The sequence below is a fragment of the Cherax quadricarinatus genome, chromosome 6 (genome assembly GCF_038502225.1).
Source record: "Cherax quadricarinatus isolate ZL_2023a chromosome 6, ASM3850222v1, whole genome shotgun sequence".
Classification (NCBI taxonomy): Eukaryota; Metazoa; Arthropoda; class Malacostraca; order Decapoda; family Parastacidae; genus Cherax; species Cherax quadricarinatus.
In genome coordinates, this window is record NC_091297.1 from 13,504,905 (window position 1) to 13,526,545 (window position 21,641).

The following is a 21,641-nucleotide window of genomic DNA, read 5'->3' on the forward strand; positions in this document are numbered from 1 at the left end:
CCTCCCTCGAGGGGCCCTAGATCAAGAGCCCCTCAACAGCATCAAGGACCCTCCCTCAAGGGGCCCTAGATCAAGAGCCCCTCACCAGCGTCAAGGAACCTCCCTCGAGGGGCCCTAGATCAAGAGCCCCTCACCAGCGTCAAGGAACCTCCCTCAAGGGGCCCTAGATCAAGAGCCCTGCACCTGCATCAAGGAACCTCCCTTGAGGTGAAAGACTTGCACAGCATAATAAACTGCTGTTAAAAAAGGTTTTTTTCTAAGAGCAGCTTAGAAGCAACTGATATATACAGAGTTTCATATTTCATATTTTAGTACCTTTTATATATACAGTGAGCTTTTACAAAGACTGAGCCGGACACGGGAAATATCATACAGAGTATCATACAGGACTGATATGATAATTTTATGCATATTAAGAAGGTTTAAGACGTGTGTTGTCTGGCAGTTGATGAATGATTATTCATACCGCCGCTTTTTCTTGTACTATCATAATAATGTCTTTAATTACTACAAGTACATGTACAAGATATACAGGTCTAGCTGACATCAATGAGTTAGTTTAATGTGTTTGTTATGCACCCCATACCCATCCTGTGGGCGGTAGTTAAAAGATTACAGAGGTACATAATGCGTCCAGGGACTTCGTCCCCAAAGTTGACATCAATGACATACTGCTATATAGAAAGCTGCTTATTATGTCGAGCATTTCGGGCAAATTAGGTCAATTTTGTCCCGGGATGCGACCCACACCAGTCTACTAACACCCAGGTACTTATTTTACTGATAGGTGAACATGGATAGCAGGTGTCTTAAGGAAAGACGTCCTAATGTTTCCACCCCTACCGGGGATCGACCCCCGGACATCAGTGTGTGAACTGAGTTACGCTACCGATCGGGCTGAATTGTTGTAGCGGTTCCCCCATGTAGTACTATTTTGAGGTACACAGTAACGTATCTTAGAGACGATGCCAACTGATCTAGATACTTTGTAATGTGTTAAATTTTAAGTTGTTTAGGAACAGACCTGGGAATTTATCTTCGTTTTGTTTAGCTGTGGAAGAACTGTTAATTATAACGTTAAGTTATAATTCAGTAGCAAATATAATTAGTAATATATTAAGGATAAAGCTAATTAATGTTAATTATAACGTTAAGTTATAATTAACATCATGTAGGTGTTATCAGTGTTCAGCAGTGGTGGGTTGCCCATACGTTTAGCAGTGGTGGGTTGCCCATACGTTTAGCAGTGGTGGGTTGCCCATACGTTTAGCAGTGGTGGGTTGCCCATACGTTTAGCAGTGGTGGGTTGCCCATACGTTTAGCAGTGGTGGGTTGCCCATACGTTTAGCAGTGGTGGGTTGCCCATACGTTTAGCAGTGGTGGGTTGCCCATACGTTTAGCAGTGGTGGGTTGCCTATACGTTTAGCAGTGGTGGGTTGCCTATACGTTTAGCAGTGGTGGGTTGCCCATACGTTTAGCAGTGGTGGGTTGCCTATACGTTTAGCAGTGGTGGGTTGCCTATACGTTTAGCAGTGGTGGGTTGCCCATACGTTTAGCAGTGGTGGGTTGCCTATACGTTTAGCAGTGGTGGGTTGCCTATACGTTTAGCAGTGGTGGGTTGCCTATACGTTTAGCAGTGGTGGGTTGCCCATACGTTTAGCAGTGGTGGGTTGCCCATACGTTTAGCAGTGGTGGGTTGCCCATACGTTTAGCAGTGGTGGGTTGCCCATACGTTTAGCAGTGGTGGGTTGCCCCGTTTATACGTTTAGCAGTGGTGGGTTGCCCATACGTTTAGCAGTGGTGGGTTGCCTATACGTTTAGCAGTGGTGGGTTGCCCTATACGTTTAGCAGTGGTGGGTTGCCCATACGTTTAGCAGTGGTGGGTTGCCTATACGTTTAGCAGTGTTGGATTGCCCTTACGTTTAGCAGTGGTGGGTTGCCTATACGTTTAGCAGTGGTGGGTTGCCCATACGTTTAGCAGTGGTGGGTTGCCTATACGTTTAGCAGTGGTGGGTTGCCTATACGTTTAGCAGTGGTGGGTTGCCCATAAGTTTAGCAGTGGTGGGTTGCCCATACGTTTAGCAGTGGTGGGTTGCCCATACGTTTAGCAGTGGTGGGTTGCCCATACGTTTAGCAGTGGTGGGTTGCCCATACGTTTAGCAGTGTTGGGTTGCCCTTACGTTTAGCAGTGGTGGGTTGCCCATACGTTTAGCAGTGTTTTTTTTTAGAGTGGTAAGAAGTAAGAAGTAAGTTTATTCAGATATACACAAATACAGTTACATACAATATCATACATAGCAACATATGTGTAGAGAACCCAGGGTAACCCAAAAAAAGTCAGTCAAAGTGACTTATTTCCATTGGGGTCCTTTGTCAAGAACTGTGTTGGCCAAACTCACCCATCCAGTTACTGGCCACACCGAAGGTTAATTAATATTAGTGCCAAGACATCATGGACATCAGTGAACGTAACGTTTTATAAATAAACTATTTAATGGAATTAAACGTTTGACGACGACGACCTCCCAGCTGGCAACCTGCCACATCATCTTACGTCTGGCACACATGTCTGTACTCGGAATTATTCTTTGTACTTGTTAGTCGCTACACTGACAATGTTTATCATTATATATCCAGTATTGCGTAGTTGATTATACAGAAGTTATAAAGACAAATGTAATCATTAAAATGTAAATTGTATAACTCCATTGATAATATTATTGACAACCGATCCAAATGTCGTACAGTTCATGGTGTGTGTATATATGGAGGAGAAGCGGAGGAACAGCCACAAATGGAGGAGCAACGTGGAGTAGGAGGAGTAAATATTTATGTATACATCCACTGTGTGTATAACAACTTTCATTGTCCATACAAGAGGTGGTGTGCTGCCCAGTTGACCATAATTCACACAACATTCAACATTGTTTAATACAAGTAAGGCATTTTGGGGTTTCACTACGTAAATACATAAGATAAAAACTGTCTGGGGAATTATTATACATTAAGATTGCAGACGACGTTTAAGTTGACCTTCCAGCTTCTTAAACTTAAGTGTTAATTCTCAGTGCAAAGTTATTGAAGATTTTCTCATGGTTAAGACATCATTTGCACGAGGAAGCGTTAAATGCGAGTGGACATACAGCTCTTGGGGACTGGGGAGGGGTTAATCAGGTTTACTCCAAGGAAGGGAAGAATGGATGGAGTGCCATGGATGAGGAGCCAGACAGCAACAAGTGAAGGTCATGTCAGAAATTACCGTCACCACTCCAGCATTAACACAGATGCCGAGTCTCATAACACAGTTCATTTATTTGTTTCATAAGCCAGTGTTGTCAAACAGCTGCCACACTTGTTTCACTGACAAAAGTGGACATAGCTGATATTACATTATAGTCGCAAGTAACGTCTTTGTACTCAGTGGAAATAAGTCACTCTGTCTGACTTTTTTGGGTTATCCCAGGTTCTCTACACATATGCTGCTATGTATGATAATTCTATGTAACTGTATTTGTGTATACCTGAATAAACTTATTTACTTACTGAAATTTACCAGTGTAGTTGAGGTCTGGTAGGGCGGTACCTACTAGGTACCCAGCGGTCCAGACCTCCACCCATTATGTACCTCGAATCTTCTTTGTCTACCGCCCACAGGAAGGGTATGGGGTACATAATTCAAATTCAGATGTTTATTTCTCTGTACAGCTTACAATGTGTTTTACATATTATAAGATAATTATAAAATAAAGTACTTATTACAAAGAAGGCCACTAGTATGCCTAGGTACTAAACGATAATAATAATGATAATCTTTATTTCTAAAGTACATATACAAGATATACAGTCATATCTGACATCAATGACATATTATTACTATTATACTATATGCTATTATACTATATAGAAAGTCTCTTGTTATCTGGAGTTTACCTGGAGAGAGTTCCGGGGGTCAACGCCCCCGCGGCCCGGTCTGTGACCAGGCCTCCTGGTGGATCAGAGCCTGATCAACCAGGCTGTTACTGTTGGCTGCACGCAAACCAACGTACGAGCCACAGCCCGGCTGGTCAGGAACCGACTTTAGGTGCTTGTCCAGTGCCAGCTTGAAGACTGCCAGGGGTCTGTTGGTAATCCCCCTTATGTATGCTGGGAGGCAGTTGAACAGTCTCGGGCCCCTGACACTTATTGTATGGTCTCTTAACGTGCTAGTGACACCCCTGCTTTTCATTGGGGGGATGTTGCATCGTCTGCCAAGTCTTTTGCTTTCGTAGTGAGTGATTTTCGTGAGCAAGTTCGGTACTAGTCCCTCTAGGATTTTCCAGGTGTATATAATCATGTATCTCTCCCGCCTGCGTTCCAGGGAATACAGAGCATTTTGAGCAGATTGTCGCTTTTGTTCCCAAGATGCAACCCATACCAGTCGACTAACACCCATGTGTTAGTCGACTGATGTGTGAGCACTCAGCTCACACACTGAGGTCCGGAGTTCGAATCTCCTCCGGTACGGCTGGAAAACGTTAGGGACGTGTTTTCCACAAGACACCTGCTGTCCCTGTTCACCCATCAGTGTAAAATGAATACCTGGATGTTAGTCGACTTGTGTGGATCGCATCCTGGGACAAAACCGACCCAATTTGCCCGTGATGCTGTGCATAACAAGCGGCTTTCTATATAGTAATATGTCATTGATATCAGCTAGGCCTGTATACCTTGTACATGTACTTGTAGTAAATAAAGATATTTTATATTATTATTATTATTATGGGTGAACATGGACAGCAGGTGTCTTAAGGAAACACGTCCTAATCTTTCCACCCATACCGGGACACTAGGTGTCAGGGGCCAGGCAGCACATGACGCCTCAGGAATGGGTGGTAACTAGGTTTAATCCAAGGAAGGAGAGGATAGTTTCAGTCCCTTGGATCAATAAGGCCCCGGCATCAAGGCGCACCTCGTGAAGGTTTGGAAGTGATGGGTTACTGTGATAGTGGTTGAGTCTAGTACCACTGAACACATGTTTGATCACCGGTACCATGTTCATGATAACAGGCACTCAGGTACTCACACGTCACTCACTGTCATTCACCCAGCACTCAGACCACTCATCCTTGTCACTCATCACTGCTTCGGGAACAAACTGACAGACACCTTCCTTGAGGTGAATATTTTGGCCAGCTTTAAAAACTCGCATATGAGTAATTATCTATGTGTAATTATGTGTTTGCAGCTGCAAGAGAAGCTCGTGGTGTCTTTTCACTAATTTGTTCACAATTTTTTTTCAAAATTTCAAGTGGTTGGAAAACTAACCTCTTTTAATTCATTTAATTGATCTGCCATTGAAGAAAATTATTCTTTTATCCCTTCGGCTCCACATTTTTTTCCCAATATTACACACGGTGTCTTCTTATTCCTGTTTCTGGTGAGATACATCACTTTTACACAAATAACCCGCACATAGGAAAGAGGAGCTTAACGACGACGTTTCGGTTCGACTTGGACCATTTACAAAGTCACATCATTTTTATTTAATCTTGTATATAATTTTATGTATCTATTATGTCTTTTCTCTTCCTCCCATCACCCAGCATGAACATCTGTAGTGCTTTCAGACTTTCTTTTTCATAATTCATAATTTTTTTTTAACTCTGATAACCATTTTATTCTTCAAGGCGTGGGTACCACACCACCGCTGGATATTCCAGTCTCGGCCTAATATACATTGTAAACGGTTTGTTTTTCGCATTCCTCTAGCCATATATATAAAAGCTCTCTTAGAATTCGCCAGAGTAACGTTAGGCTTTCTCACAATTTAGTGTATATGATCTTTAGGCGATAATTTGTTAGCAATAACTCAAGGTCCCTCTCTGACACTTTCAATATTTTGTCAGTCTATATTATTCATGTAGCCTAATTTCACACTCTCCCATTATTACTGTTACATGGCATTTATCTACATCAACTTCCATCACCCAGCTATCGCTCCATTTACTCTATTTAAGACATCCTGTAGAGATTTAGTTTATTTTTTTATTTCTCTCCTTCGGACAATCTGTAAACGTATTTATATAGTTATGTATGCCTTCTGCTTAGTCATTTATATAAATTATAAACAGTATTGAGACAAGTGCAGATCCTTGCTGCACACCGTCTCACATCCCATCAAGGCATTTCTCCTCACATAACTTCGATTTTTTTTTTCCATCCTCGTAGATTTTGAAGTTTCTCATGGGGAACTATCTTAATATTTAGATAAATATAATCTGCCCATCCCTTGTCCTTAAACAATTTCTGTGACTGTCATAATAGATTTGAGAAGCAAGAATTTTCAGTCCAAAAACTGAATTGTTTAAAACACTTATGAGTTAAGGTTGTTCTCCTCCAAGGGTTTTATCCACTCTTTCTAATGGATTTTTTGCAATATTTTTACAACAGCACTTGTTAACGAAATCGACCGATAGTTTATTTTTTTAATAGTGACACAAAGTGTCATTTGAATGCCAATTTTTCTTCCTCGAGTGGATGGCTCAGTTCTTCTGGACATTGTTTTAATACCCACAATCCCACAATGCTATCTCCTTTTTTTTTTTTTTTTTTTTTTTGCTAATATCCAGCAATAATTTATTCACTACTTTAGTTGTCGGTCATGGTTGGTGTTGTTTTAAATATATTTATCAGGGAAAACTGAAAAGCTTCTTGAAACCTGTGTCGCAGCTAACATTGTTTTGTCCTTGACTCATCCAGGACAACTTGGTAGATTTTTTAGATTTTGTCACCGAAGTGGCTAGTTTATTGTGCACCTCATATCCATCCTGTGGACGGTAGCGCAAGAGCATATGGATACACAAAAGGCCTAGGAACTAGGCCCCAAAAGGGTTAACAGGTATACATATGGATTTATATCTACAGTTTGTATCTGTGGTAGAACACTTGGCTCTCTTCATCGCTGAAGTGCAGCTGCTGAGACCAGGTGTTCACCCGTTATCAACGATGATGTGTTTGAATGGACTGCAGGTAACTCCTGCCACAGCCATGTTGGTGTGAGATTCCTCAGTTAACAAGACCTCCAGTAGTGGTCACACTGGTGGCCCATGCTAACGATCCAAGCGCATAGAAATATAACTACCTGGTTAGAGCACTGGCCCGATCATTTTAGAACTGCCTTGTCATGATGGGTTTCACTTCTACCTGTTTCATTAGTTTACTATCGTGTTATTATGAATGCTCGAGTCACTATTTTCTTTATTTTAGGCTAGGATAGATGGGTCAGAGTCCTTGGACCCATTATGTGCCACTGTAACATTTGCTTGACTGGCTCAGCATAGCAATATGTTAGTATTACATTAACTGGGGAAAGAGTGTGTTCACAACGCAGGGTCATACAACGCCTAGAGAATAAGTAAGTAAGTAAGTAAGTAAGTTTATTCAGGTAAACACAAATACAGTTACATAGAATTATCATACATAGCAGCATATGTGTAGGGAACCTAGGATAACCCAAAAAAGTCAGACAGAGTGACTTATTTCCATTGGGGTCCTTTTACCTTATTATTATAGTATAAAGGTTATAATATTTTCTTATTATTCTACAATGAAGATAACATCTTATTATCATACTAAAAAGACTATCTGCTACACCAAGGTCATTAAGACTATCTACAATACGATTATTATTATTATTATAATCAAGGAGGAAGCGCTAAACCCAGAGGATTATACAGCGCCTGGGGGGGGGATGTGGAAGGCATTCAGGCTTAATTTGGGGAACTGGAGCACAGATCCAATTCCCTAAATCAAGAGCCCCTCACCAACATCAAGGAACCTTCCCTGAAGGAAGTGAGGTTCGATACATAGAAGGGAAGATCAGAGTCAATTCCTCGGATCAAGTGCTCCTCATCAGCGTCAAGGAACATCAGTGGTTTACAAAACTGGAAAGGTGAAGAATGGGACACTTGTTCAATATACGGGAATCTTCATTACGGAAACGTTTCGCCATTCAGTGGCTTCGTCAGTCCAATACAGAGAGGAACGGCGGAAGACGAGGTATTTGAAACATTTCCACGAAAAAGATTCTCAAGTTTAGTTAAGTTTAATATGTTTATTATGCACCCCATACCCATCCTGTGGGCGGTAGTCAAAAGATTACAGAGGTACATAATTGGTCCAGGGACTGGACTCCAAAGTTTTGATAGCTGAGCAAGTTAGAGGTAATGAACTCACAATTTACAAAGGTAATGAACTCACAATTTACAAAGGTAATGAACTCACAATTTACAAAGGTAATGAACTCACAATTTACAAAGGTAATGAACTCACAATTTACAAAGGTAATGAACTTACAATTTACAAAAGTAATGAACTCACAATTTGCAAAGGTAATGAACTCCAGGTAGGTCTGGTCACAATCATGACAAGTTACAAAGGTATTTACAGATTACAGAGGTACGTAATGGGTCCAGGACTGGGCCCCAAAGTTTTGATAGCTGAACTAGGTACAAGGATAATGAACTTACAAGTTACAAAGGTAATGAATCCTGTAAGAATGGTTACTTACGTTTATACATGGCTACAATCATGAACAAATTATAGAGTAATGAGCAATTTCACACTTCCACACCCGGTCACAACTGTAGTGAGTTATTGGTGCAAATATTGATTGTTGAGTCTCACACACACACACACACACACACACACACACACAGGAGCTGAGTAGGCGGGGCCAGGAGCTGAGTCTCGACCCCTGCAACCACAATTAGGTGAGTACACACACACAAACTCATACACACAAACTCATACACACACAAACACAATTCTCAAATGTTGGACATGTGTCACATTCATCACTTGAGTAATTAGGTTAATTAGGTTAATTCATTACTGTGCCATGACAACGTATATACAGCTCTAAATGAGCAAGTTTAAATAATGATAATCAAGTTAAGCCCTAAACCCAAAGGGGCTCTAAGAGCGCTGAATCAGACTTAAAAATAAAGGTCGTCGATACGTTTGAGTTGAGCGTAACCAGGTGGTCACAATCCACGTATGAACGTTGTGTGGACGATGTACCAAGAGAACGTCACACGTGTCTACTTGCAATTGTGAAATTAATGACGATAAAAGTTTTTAAGCACACCGCAACCGTTTTTTTTAACATGCATATTGTGGTTAGATATACGTTTTCATATAACCCAACTTAGCGTAAATAAGCTTAGCCAAACTTAACACAAATATAATCTGAAAAAAAGAGGAAGCGTTGAAAAATTGATAGTGTTTACCTGGAGTTTACCTGGAGAGAGTTTCGGGGGTCAACGCCCCCGCGGCCCGGTCTGTGACCAGGCCTCCTGGTGGATCAGCGCCTGATCAACCAGGCTGTTGCTGCTGGCTGCACGCAAACCAACGTACGAGCCACAGCCCGGCTGATCAGGAACTGACTTTAGGTGCTTGTCCAGTGCCAGCTTGAACACTGCCAGGGGTCTGTTGGTAATCCCTCTTATGTGTGCTGGGAGGCAGTTGAACAGTCTCGGGCCCCTGACACTTATTGTATGGTCTCTTAACGTGCTAGTGACACCCCTGCTTTTCATTGGGGGGATGGTGCATCGTCTGCCAAGTCTTTTGCTTTCGTAGTGAGTGATTTTCGTGTGCCAATTCGGTACTAGTCCCTCTAGGATTTTCCAGGTGTATATAATCATGTATCTCTCCCTCCTGCGTTCCAGGGAATACAGGTTTAGAAACCTCAAGCGCTCCCAATAATTGAGGTGTTTTATCTCCGTTATGCGCGCCGTGAAAGTTCTCTGTACATTTTCTAGGTCGGCAATTTCACCTGCCTTGAAAGGTGCTGTTAGAGTGCAGCAATATTCCAGCCTAGATAGAACAAGTGGCCTGAAGAGTGTCATCATGGGCTTGGCCTCCCTAGTTTTGAAGGTTCTCATTATCCATCCTGTCATTTTTCTAGCAGATGCGATTGATACAATGTTATGGTCCTTGAAGGTGAGATCCTCCGACATAATCACTCCCAGGTCTTTGACGTTGGTGTTTCGCTCTATTTTGTGGCCAGAATTTGTTTTGTACTCTGATGAAGATTTAATTTCCTCATGTTTACCATATCTGAGTAATTGAAATTTCTCATCGTTGAACTTCATATTGTTTTCTGCAGCCCACTGAAAGATTTGGTTGATGTCCGCCTGGAGCCTTGCAGTGTCTGCAATGGAAGACACTGTCATGCAGATTCGGGTGTCATCTGCAAAGGAAGACACGGTGCTGTGGCTGACATCCTTGTCTATGTCGGATATGAGGATGAGGAACAAGATGGGAGCTAGTACTGTGCCTTGTGGAACAGAGCTTTTCACCGTAGCTGCCTCGGACTTTACTCTGTTGACGACTACTCTCTGTGTTCTGTTAGTGAGGAAATTATAGATCCATCGACCGACTTTTCCTGTTATTCCTTTAGCGCGCATTTTGTGCGCTATTACGCCATGGTCACACTTGTCGAAGGCTTTTGCAAAGTCTGTATATATTACATCTGCATTCTTTTTGTCTTCTAGTGCATTTAGGATCTTGTCGTAGTGATCCAGTAGTTGAGACAGACAGGAGCGACCTGTTCTAAACCCATGTTGCCCTGGGTTGTGTAACTGATGGGTTTCTAGATGGGTGGTGATCTTGCTTCTTAGGACCCTTTCAAAGATTTTTATGATATGGGATGTTAGTGCTATTGGTCTGTAATTCTTTGCTGTTGCTTTACTGCCCCCTTTGTGGAGTGGGGCTATGTCTGTTGTTTTTAGTAACTGAGGGACGACCCCCGTGTCCATGCTCCCTCTCCATAGGATGGAAAAGGCTCGTGATAGGGGCTTCTTGCAGTTCTTGATGAACACAGAGTTCCATGAGTCTGGCCCTGGGGCAGAGTGCATGGGCATGTCATTTATCGCCTGTTCGAAGTCATTTGGCGTCAGGATAACATCGGATAGGCTTGTGTTAATCAAATTTTGTGGCTCTCTCATAAAAAATTCATTTTGATCTTCGACTCTCAGTCTGGTTAGCAGCTTGCTAAAAACTGAGTCATATTGGGACTTGAGTAGCTCACTCATTTCCTTGCTGTCATCTGTGTAGGACCCATCTTGTTTAAGTAGGGGCCCAATACTGGACGTTGTTCTCGATTTTGATTTGGCATAGGAGAAGAAATACTTTGGGTTTCTTTCGATTTCATTTATGGCTTTTAGTTCTTCCAGCGATTCCTGACTCCTAAAGGATTCTTTTAGCTTAAGTTCGATGCTTGCTATTTCTCTGACCAGTGTCTCCCTGCGCATTTCAGATATATTGACCTCTTTTAGCCGCTCTGTTATTCTTTTCCGTCGCCTGTAAAGGGAGCGCCTGTCTCTTTCTATTTTACATCTACTCCTCCTTTTTCTTAGAGGAATAAGCCTTGTGCATACATCGAGTGCCACCGAGTTAATCTGTTCTAGGCATAAGTTTGGGTCTGTGTTGCTTAGTATATCTTCCCAGCTTATATCGGTTAGGACTTGGTTTACTTGGTCCCACTTTTTTTTTTGTTATTGAAGTTGAATTTGGTGAATGCTCCCTCGTGACTAGTCTCATTTTGTCGGTCTGGGGCTCCACGCATACATGTCTGAACCTCAATTATGTTGTGATCTGAGTATATTGTTTTTGATATGGTGACATTTCTTATCAGATCATCATTGTTAGTGAAGATGAGGTCTAGTGTATTCTCCAGTCTAGTAGGCTCTATTATTTGCTGGTTTAAATTGAATTTTGTGCAGAGATTTAAAAGCTCGTGTGAGTGTGAGTTTTCATCAGAGCTGCCTCCTGGTGTTATTACTGCAACAATATTATTTGCTATATTCCTCCATTTTAGGTGCCTTAAGTTGAAATCCCCCAGGAGCAAGATGTTGGGTGCAGGAGCTGGAAGATTTTCCAGACAGTGGTCAATTTTTAACAGCTGTTCCTGGAATTGCTGGGATGTTGCATCCGGAGGCTTGTAGACTACCACAATGACTAGGTTTTGGTTCTCGACCTTTACTGCTAAAACTTCCACTACGTCATTTGAGGCATTAAGCAGTTCTGTGCAAACAAGTGACTCTGCAATGTACAGGCCAACCCCCCCCCCCCTTTTCCCTGTTCACTCTGTCACATCTGTATAGGTTGTAACCTGGGATCCATATTTCGTTGTCCAAGTGATCCTTTATGTGGGTCTCAGTGAAAGCCGCGAACATTGCCTTTGCCTCTGCAAGCAGTCCACGGATGAAAGGTATTTTGTTGTTTGTTGCTGGCTTTAGACCCTGTATATTTGCAAAGAAGAATGTTATCGGACTGGTGGTATTGTTGGTACTGGGGGGGGATTTTTTTTCCGGCATGTATACCTACCTGGGGTACACCCAGAGAGGGTTTTGGGGGTCAACGCCCCCCTGGCCCGGACTGTGACCAGGCCTCATGGTGGATCAAGGCCTGATCAGCCAGGCTGTTACTATTGCCCGTGTGAGTAATGGCATAGTCTCCATATTTTTTACCATCCACAGTAATTCTGGAGGTCCCGCAAATTTCCTGTCCCACTTCTTCAACAGGGGCCATTAACATGGGTTCCTATTACAAATTAGGGCCGAAACACCCAGTTATGGCCTCGATGACGCCGGATTAAATTTTTAATAATATCTTTATTTACTACAGGTACATGTACAAGGTATACAGGCCTAGATGACATCAGTGACAAATTAGGTCAGTTTTGTTCCAGGATGCGACCCACACCAGTCGACTAACATCCAGGTACCCATTTTACTGATGGGTGAACACAGACAGCCAGTGTAAGGAAACACGTAGGATGTTTCCACCCCTTCGCTGGGAATCGAACCCGGACCCCTCACCTTGTGAAGCGAGAACTTTTGCCACCAGGCCACGGGGCACCGTAAATTTCACTATTAACAGACCAGTGCTCACACATTATTTACACTATGGTGTCCCCCTCCTCTGTATCACTTCGCGGCTGCTGCACACCCTCTTTCACACCAAATTTCTAGACGTGTCAAATCAGCATCACATTTTAATACACAATTATTATATTATTCGTATTTACACATGCTGAATTTAGGAAAATTATAAAAAATTTTCCACAGGCCACATGTAAACTTAAGTATGAACCACAACTCTGTTGATCAGGTATTTACACATGCTGAATTTAGGAAAATTATAAAAAATTTTCCACAGGCCACATGTAAACTTAAGTATGAACCACAACTCTGTTGATCAGGTACTGGCTTTAGGTGCCTGTCCAGTGCCTTTTTGAAGACAGCCTTATGTATGCTGGGAGGTCTTGTCGGTTTAGCGCTTTCTTTGATTATAATAATAATAATATGCTGGGAGGCAATTAAACAGTCTTGGTCACCTGAAACTTATTGTGTTCTCTTTTCATGCTAGTAGCACCCCTGCTTTTCACTGGGGGAATGTTGCATCGCCTGCCGAGTCTTTTGATTTCATAGGGAATGATTTTCGTGTGCAAATTTGGTACTAATCCTTCTAGGATTTTCCAAGTATATATAATCATGTATCTCTCCCATCTGCATTCCAGGGAACACAAGTCGAGGAACTTCAACCGTTCCCAGCAATTTAGGTGTTTTATTGTACTTACGTGTGCCGTGAAGGTTCTTTGTGCATTGTTCAGGTCAGCAAATTCACCTGCTTTGAAAGACGCTGTTAGTGTGCAGCAATATTCCAGCCTAGATAGAACAAGCGACCTAAATAATATCATGGGCCTAGCATTCCTAGTTTTGAAGGTTTTTCACTCTCCATTGTCATTTTTCTAGTAGATGTGGTAGACACATTGTTGTAATCTTTGAAAGTGAGATCCTCTAACATTGTCACTCCCAGGTTCTTTACATTAGTTTTTCGTTCTGTTGTGTGGTTGGAATTTGTTTTATACGCCGATATAGTTTTAATTTCCTCACTTTTTCATATCAGAGTAATTGAAATCTCTCTTCATTGAGCTTCACTTTGTTTTCTGCAGCCCATTTAAAGGTTTGGTTGATGTCCGCCTGGTTTAAAGATACGAGACATGTAATATTTTATTATTTTATTATAACGTACAATATATGTCAGTATGATTTAAACCTTAATCCGTACCTACTCTCTGCCTTTTTTGTTTGACGCTTATAGTGGGCTGAAGAATCGTCTCTTGCCAATGTCCAGCAATAGTTTGTAAGCATTCTTGTGCCCCATTTGCCTTGGCACCATTTTTCCGTGGTTGAAATGTCTTAGTGAAACCTTTCACCATGTTCGTCACTAACTGCCCCACAGTTCACTGGAAAAAAGTCTAAATGCGAGTCCAAAAAGTGGATTTTAATTGACGTGTTACATCTCAGGTTTTTGTAAGCCTTGATGAGGTTTTCCACCAATTCTTCATAGTTGCCTTCCCTTCTGTTTCCAAGAAATCCCTTCACACTAACTTGAATGCTTCCCAAGCAGCTTTCTCCTCCCCATGAAGGTCGATTCAAAGTCACCATCTTTAAGACACTCGAACCAGAGGACCATTGAAGACTCCCTCTCTTATCTTAGCGTTGCCCATTGAGGGGAATTTTGATGTTAGATACTTGAATCCCTGACCGGATTTGTGTATAGCTTTTAAAAGTTTTTCATGAGCCCCAGTTTTATGTGTAGTGGTGGTAGTAAACTTTTGTTTGGTTGAATGAGAGGTGGATGTTGAACACTTCATCCCAGGCTCCAGTGACTGACGAGGTGGCCAGTCTCTCCTGATGTAGTAGGAACCTCTTACACGGCTGCCCCATTCACATAGAAAGCAGCAGTACTTGGTGTATCCGCCCTGCAAGCCCATCACAAGAGCAACAACCTTTAAGTCACCACAGAGCTGCCATTGATATTCATCATATTTCATGCATTGCACCATATGCTTTACATTCTCTTAGGTTTTTCATATGTGGTGCATAGTCCACAGGAACTGATGGTTTACTATTGCCGTTATGCAGCAAGACAACTTTCAGACTCGTTTTTGATGAATCTATTAACAGCTTCCAGTGACTGGTTTCGTAGTCGATGCCAAGTGCTTCCATCAGACCATTAATATTGTTGCAGGCACTAAATCACCTTCCATTACGAAGAAATCGTTGAACTGCTGCTGACAGTCACGAAATTTTGAAATCTTCACATCAGCTGCTAGGAGCCTAGCAGCTCTGCCTTATTTTTGGGTAGTTGCAGATCCCTGACAAGGTCATGGAGTTTCCTTTTTGTCATGGAATGCGGCCTAGAGGAGTGTGCTTCATCAGAGTTTCGGTCACTCTGTAATCCAGCACTGTCATCCTTCTCTTCTTTCTCCTCACCACTTTCTTTATCTGACTCGAAGGATACCGAAATTGGTGCATCAGGAACAGGCTGACCTTCTCCATGTGAAACTGGGCGAATAGCTGATGGAATGTTTGGATATTGAATGAACCCCCTTTTTTTTCTTTGACAAGCCTTTTTGTACTGGAGGTACCATGCAGAAATAACAATTGTTGGTATGGTCTGTTGGCTCCTGCCATGTCACTGGCGCAGCAAAACGCATTCCTTTCTTCTTCCTGTTCAATCATTGGCGAAAGTTAGTAGCCCAATTATTGCAGCATATGTGTGAAGCCCAGTTCGTATCCTGTCCACCAGTCTTGCATGCAAAATATAGGTGATATGCCTTTCTTACCATAGCAGTTATATGGTGCTTCTGTGGTGCAAAGATCACCTCACCACAAATGTGGCAGAAGTTGTCTGCCCTATTCACACAAGTACGAGGCATCTGAAAGAAGAAAATAACAAACAATTAGAAGATAAACAGAAAATTTATTAATTTATCATTATAATACAGAGCATGACAACTAAGCAGAAGTATTTATCATTCAGTAGGAAAATAAAATTAATATAATATGCCTCACATGCATATCAATAGCTTGCTCAGTGAATATTTACTATAAATTTAGAAAGGATTTGGCTAAGGAAATCACCTACATTTCACCTCAAAATATAAACTTGCACATCACAACCACCTTCTATGACTGCTGGAACAATAATGAAGGTCAGTCAGACTGGTAAGAAACACACTGCTGCAACCCTGTTGGAACCTGTTGTGACATGTAGGTGTATACTGAAAAGTAGAGCTAACAAACAATTTTAACCATGATATTCATTATCAGTGACCTAAAATTAGTTGGAAATAGCTACTCTAGTCCCGGAAGCATTATGTGTGTTGATCAGTGTTATTCCTGTATTACGCATTTTGTGCGCTGTTACACCATGGAAACAGTTGTCGAAGGCTTTTGCAAAGTCTGTGTATTCACCTAGTTGTGGATGCAGGGGTCGATTCACAGCTCCTAGCCCCGCCTCTTTACTGGTCACCACTAGGTCACTCTTCCTGCAGCCAGTTTCTGGATCAGGCTTGCAGCCTGTCCTCATCCGGTTGAATTCTTCTCATCAACTTCACATCATCTGCAAACAGGGACACTTTTGAGACTATTCCTTCCGTCATGTCATTCACATATACCAGAAACAGCACCGGTCCTAGGACTGACCCCTGTGGAACCCTCTCGTCACAGGCACCCACTCTAACACTGTCATGTACCATGACTCGCTGATGTCTTCCCGACAGGTATTCCCTCATCTATTGCAGCGTCCTCCCTGTAATATCTGCCTGGTCATCCAGCTTATGCACTAATCTCTTGTGTGGAATTGTTTCAAAAACCTTACAATCCAAGAAAACACAATCTACACACCCCTCCCCCCCCCCCTCTCTCTCTCTCTCTCTCTCTCTCTTGTCTAACTTCTGTCACCCTGTCATAGAACTCCAATAGGTTTGTGACACAGGATTTCCCATCCCTGAAACCATGCTGGTTATCGTTGATAAACTCATTCCTTTCTAGGTGCTCCACCACTCTTCTCCAGATAATCTTCACCATGACTTTGCATACTATACTTGTCAGTGACACTGGTCTGTAGTTTAATGCTTTGTCTCTCTCTTTTTTTTTTTTTTAAACTGGGAGCACATTTGTTGTCTTTCATGCATTAGGTACTCACCGTTTTGATAGATGTGTTGAAGATTGCTGTTAGTGGCACACACAGTGCCTCTGCACCCTCTCTCGGAACCCATGGAGAGATGTTATCTGGCCCCATCGCCTTTGAGGTATCTAGCTCGCTTAGCAGTCTCTTCACTTCTTCCTCGGTTGTATGTAGTGTACCCCATCTTTCTGTCTTTCTAGAGTCCCTTTTGTCCCCTCTGTGAACACTTCTTTGAATCTCATGTTGAGCTCCTCGCATACTTCTCAGTCGTTTCTCGTGATCTCCCTTTCCTTCCTTCCTCAACCTGATTACCTGGTCTTTGTTGTTCTCCTGATGTGGCTGTACAACAGCTTCGGGTCAGATTTGGCTTTCACTGCTATGTCATTTTCGTATTGCCGTTGGGCCTCCCTTCTTACCTGTGCATATTCGATTCTGGCTCTACAACTGCTCTCCTTATTCTCCTGGGTTCTTTGCCTTCAATACTTCTTCCATTGTCTAGTACACTTGGTTTTGGCCTCTGTACACCTTTGAGTGAACCATGGGCTCATCCTGGCCTTCTCGTTATTTGTGTTACCCTTGGGTACAAACCTCCTCAGCTTCCTTGCATATTGTTGTCACATATTCCATCATCTCATTTACCGCCTTCCCTGCCAGTGTCCTGTCCCACTGAACCTCATGCAGAAAATTCTTCATGCCTGTGTAGTCCCCTCGTGTAGGTTGGCTTCATTTCTCCTGCCCCTCCTGTTTCCCTCTCTACTTGTAACTCTACTGTGTATTCGAAGCTCAGACCACTTGGTCACTGGCCCCAAGGGGTCTTTCATATGCGATATCCTCAATATCTGCACTACTTAAGGAGAATACTAGGTCCAGTCTTGCTGGTTCATCCTCTCCTCTCTCTCTCTCTCTCTCTCTCTCTCTCTGGTAGTGTCCCTTACGTGTTGGTACATGAGGTTTTCCAGTACCACCTCCATCATCTTAGCCCTCCACGTTTCTGGGCCCCCATGTGGCTCCAGGTTCTCCCAGTAAATTTCTTTGTGATTGAAGTCACCCACACTCAGCAGCTTTGCCCTGCTTGCACGAGCCCTTCTGGCCACTTCAGCCAGTGTCAACCGTTGCTCTGTTACTCTCATCATATTCTTGCCTTGGCCTCCTGCTGTTCTGTGGTGGGTTATACATCACTGCAACTACCACCTTGGGATCTCCAGACTGAAGTTTTCTTATTATGTAGTCTCTTGCTTTGCCTGTCTCCTTTCTCCAGCTTGTCAAAATCCCATTGGTTTTTGATGAGTAGTGCCACTCCTCCACCCCCTCTGTTCCCTCTGTCTTTCCTAAGATCTGATATGCTGTTATGATAAATGGTTTGTAAACCAACAAGTTGAAGATTGAGACACTTATGTAACATATGGGAATCTTTATTAAGGAAATGTTTTGCCACACAGTGGTTTCTTAAGTCCAATACAAAGCAGGGGTAAAGAGAGGAAGAGTTCGAGGTAATCAGTCCCTTAGCCTGTGTAGCAAAACATTTCCTTAATAAAGATTCTGATATGTTGCAAAAGTGTCTGATATCCCATTGGAAAGATGGTACCTGTTATCGTTCCTGTGAGCTTGGTTTCGGTGAGAGCTGTGATGTCTGGTGATGCCGCTTCGATTCTCTCGTGCCGCTCCTCCCACTTATTCGTTATTCCATCAGCATTGGTGTACCATACCTTCAGTTTTCTCCAACACTGTGTTCTGGGGGTCTGTGGGGTGGGAGACCTGCCAGTGTGCTGTGGGATTCTACAGCATAGTGTGGGGTGTGGATTGTGGTGGTGTGTTGGGTTAGTGTGTTTGGCTGTGGGGTTCTGAGGGTGGTTCTGTGTGTACTTGCACTTGTTGCTCTGCCCAGCTCTGGTTGTCCTCTGCTGACTCTATCCTTGTCTCACTTCGTAGCCCCTTTCATTTCTGTGTCTTATCCCACAATTGCTGTCTTTCTGTTCTTGTTCTGTCACAGTCTAGGAACACCCTCTTGTATGTTGATGATTCCTTCAGCCGTGATTTCTCTTGCAGGGCCCTGTTCTGCACCATTTCTGTCTTGAAAATCAGTTTGACCGGCTGATTTCTTCCCTTTAAATACCCTCCTATTCTCTGAAAATTTACTATCTCAGTCATATCCTCACCTATTTCTTTGATGATGTTTTCAATCTCCTGTTTTTCTTTCTGCCTTCTTTCATTGTGTGTCCCCCCTTCATTCTCCTGGAGCCCATGAATAAACACTGACTTCTCCCTCTCCTCCTCCCATTGCCTTTTCCTCTGTATCTCTGGGTCCCATTTGTACATAGCCATTGTCTCCTTTATTTTTTCCTGTAACTCTTGGTGGCATGGTTGTACTTCTGCATGGGACCTGTCACCTTCTCGCTTACTGCTATTCCTGCTCCTAACAGCTCTCCCTGTACATTCCTCAGCCTTGCTTGGTGGACTGATAGGGCCTTAGCATAAGTTTTTTCTCCTTCCTTTCCATTGGACTCCTCATTTAATAGGGGTGTACCTGCTTCAGATGCTGTGTCTCCTCTAGGCAATAGCCCTGTAATTCGCTTCAGCATATTTACCTCATATTCTAGGGCCCATATCCTGGCTTCAGCTTGTGACTCCCATTTCTTCTTCTCTGCCTCCATCCTCTTCTCCATTTTCACAGGAAGCTCACCTAGTTTGCTCTTCCACGCTTGTTCCATCCTTTTACATTGCTCTTCCATCCATTCTTCCTTATCAGGAACATCTTCCTCCAATCCCCTGAGCCATCGACTTCCCCTCTGAGACACCTTTTTTTTTTAGATGGGTTAAGTTTTGTATTGCATGTGTGCTGGTTGTGTGTGTGTTTATATATGTATGTCTGTGTGTGTGTGTTTATGTGTATGTGTGTGTGTGTGTGTGAGACAGGTAAGAAGAGAGTGGTAAAGAGTGGAGAGAAAGAGGGGTAGAGGAAGAGAGAGGTGGAGAGAAAGAGGGATAGAGGAAGAGAGAGAGAGAGAGAGAGAGAGAGGGGGGGAAGGAAGATGGAGGTAGAAAGGGAGGGTTTGTTTGAGTTTTCTTGAGGGGTGCTGGGGGAAGACATGGGATAGGGATAGAGAATGGGTGCTGGAGAGAAAGCGATGGAGTGAAAGAGGAATAGAGGTGGAGTGTTTGTGTGTATGTGTGTGTTAGTTACCAGCAAGCCAAGGTGCTTGGTAACACCCATGCTAACTCCCAAGAGCTTAGGACAGGTATGACTGCAGGTGACCACTGACCTCAGCATACACCAGTATTGGGTGTTGATGAGGAGGTTGTGTCCTTGACAGAGACGTATTGCTTTCTATTAGTAAGGTAGGACTTGATAAATGCAAGTTCATGGCCTTTTATACTGTAATGATCAAGCTTGAGGAGTAGGATGCTGTGATCTACTGTATCAAAAGCTTTCTTAAGATTGATAAAGAGTCCAAGTGGGTATTCATTTTTTCCAGTGCTGTGTATAGTAGGCATTTTGTGTGCTATTACACCAGAGTGTGGATAGTTCCTTTGTATAAAGGCAGAGGGGACAAAGTGTGTAAAAATTATAAGGGAATAAGCCTGTTGAGTATACCAGGAGTTTACCTGGAGAGGGTTCTGGAGGTCAATGCCCCTGCAGCTCGGTCTGAGACCAGGCCTCATTGTGGATCAGGGTCTGATGTACCAGGCTGTTACTGCCGGCCGCATGCAAACTGATGTACGAACCACAGCCCAGTTGGTTAGGTACTGACTTTAGGTGCCTGTCCAGTGCCTTTTTGAAGACAACCAGGGGTCTATTGGTAATTTGATATTATTTACTTAGATTTTAGTAAGGCTTTTGATAGAGTTCCGCACCATAGACTGTTAAAGAAAGTGGCAGCTCATGGCATTGGGGGAAAAGTGCTCTCGTGGATCGAGTCATGGCTCACTGACAGGAAGCAGAGAGTGTCCATAAATGGGGTTAAATCCGAGTGGGGATCTGTAACAAGTGGCGTTCCACAGGGATCAGTCTTGGGCCCGTTGTTATTTATAATATATATCAATGATCTTGATGAGGGAATTACTAGTGATATGAGCAAATTCGCCGATGACACAAAGATAGGTAGGATAATTGATTCAAACGTAGATGTTAGGGAACTTCAGGAGGATTTAAACAAACTCTATTCTTGGTCAGAAAAGTGGCAGATGCAGTTCAATGTAGATAAATGCAAGGTTCTGAAGCTTGGGAGTGCCCATAACCCTAGTACTTATAAATTAAATGATGTAGAACTTAGCCATACAGATTGCGAAAAGGACTTGGGGGTTATGGTGAGCAGCAACCTTAAACCAAGACAGCAATGCCTAAGCGTACGTAATAAGGCAAATAGATTACTGGGATTTATATCAAAAAGTGTAAGCAACAGAAGTCCAGAGGTTATACTGCAGCTTTATACATCATTAGTAAGGCCTCACCTTGATTATGCAGCTCAGTTCTGGTCTCCGTATTACAAAATGGACATAAATTCGTTAGAAAACATTCAGCGTAGGATGACTAAATTAATACATAGCATCAGAAATCTTCCTTATGAAGAAAGATTGAAGACTCTTAAGTTACATTCACTTGTTAGACGAAGAATGAG

At 42.7% G+C, this 21,641-nt stretch overlaps 1 protein-coding gene across 1 annotated transcript in view; it reads left to right on the forward strand.

The window, feature by feature from the left end:
- The first annotated feature begins 2,799 nt into the window (after nt 1-2,799).
- LOC128694079 (CARD- and ANK-domain containing inflammasome adapter protein) overlaps nt 2,800-21,641 on the forward strand; it is a 65,914-nt gene continuing 47,072 nt past the window's right edge. Inside the window, exon 1 of the mRNA XM_070080464.1 lies at nt 2,800-2,937. The gene's annotated coding sequence lies outside the window, so the exon portion shown is untranslated. The remainder of the gene's footprint in view (nt 2,938-21,641) is intronic.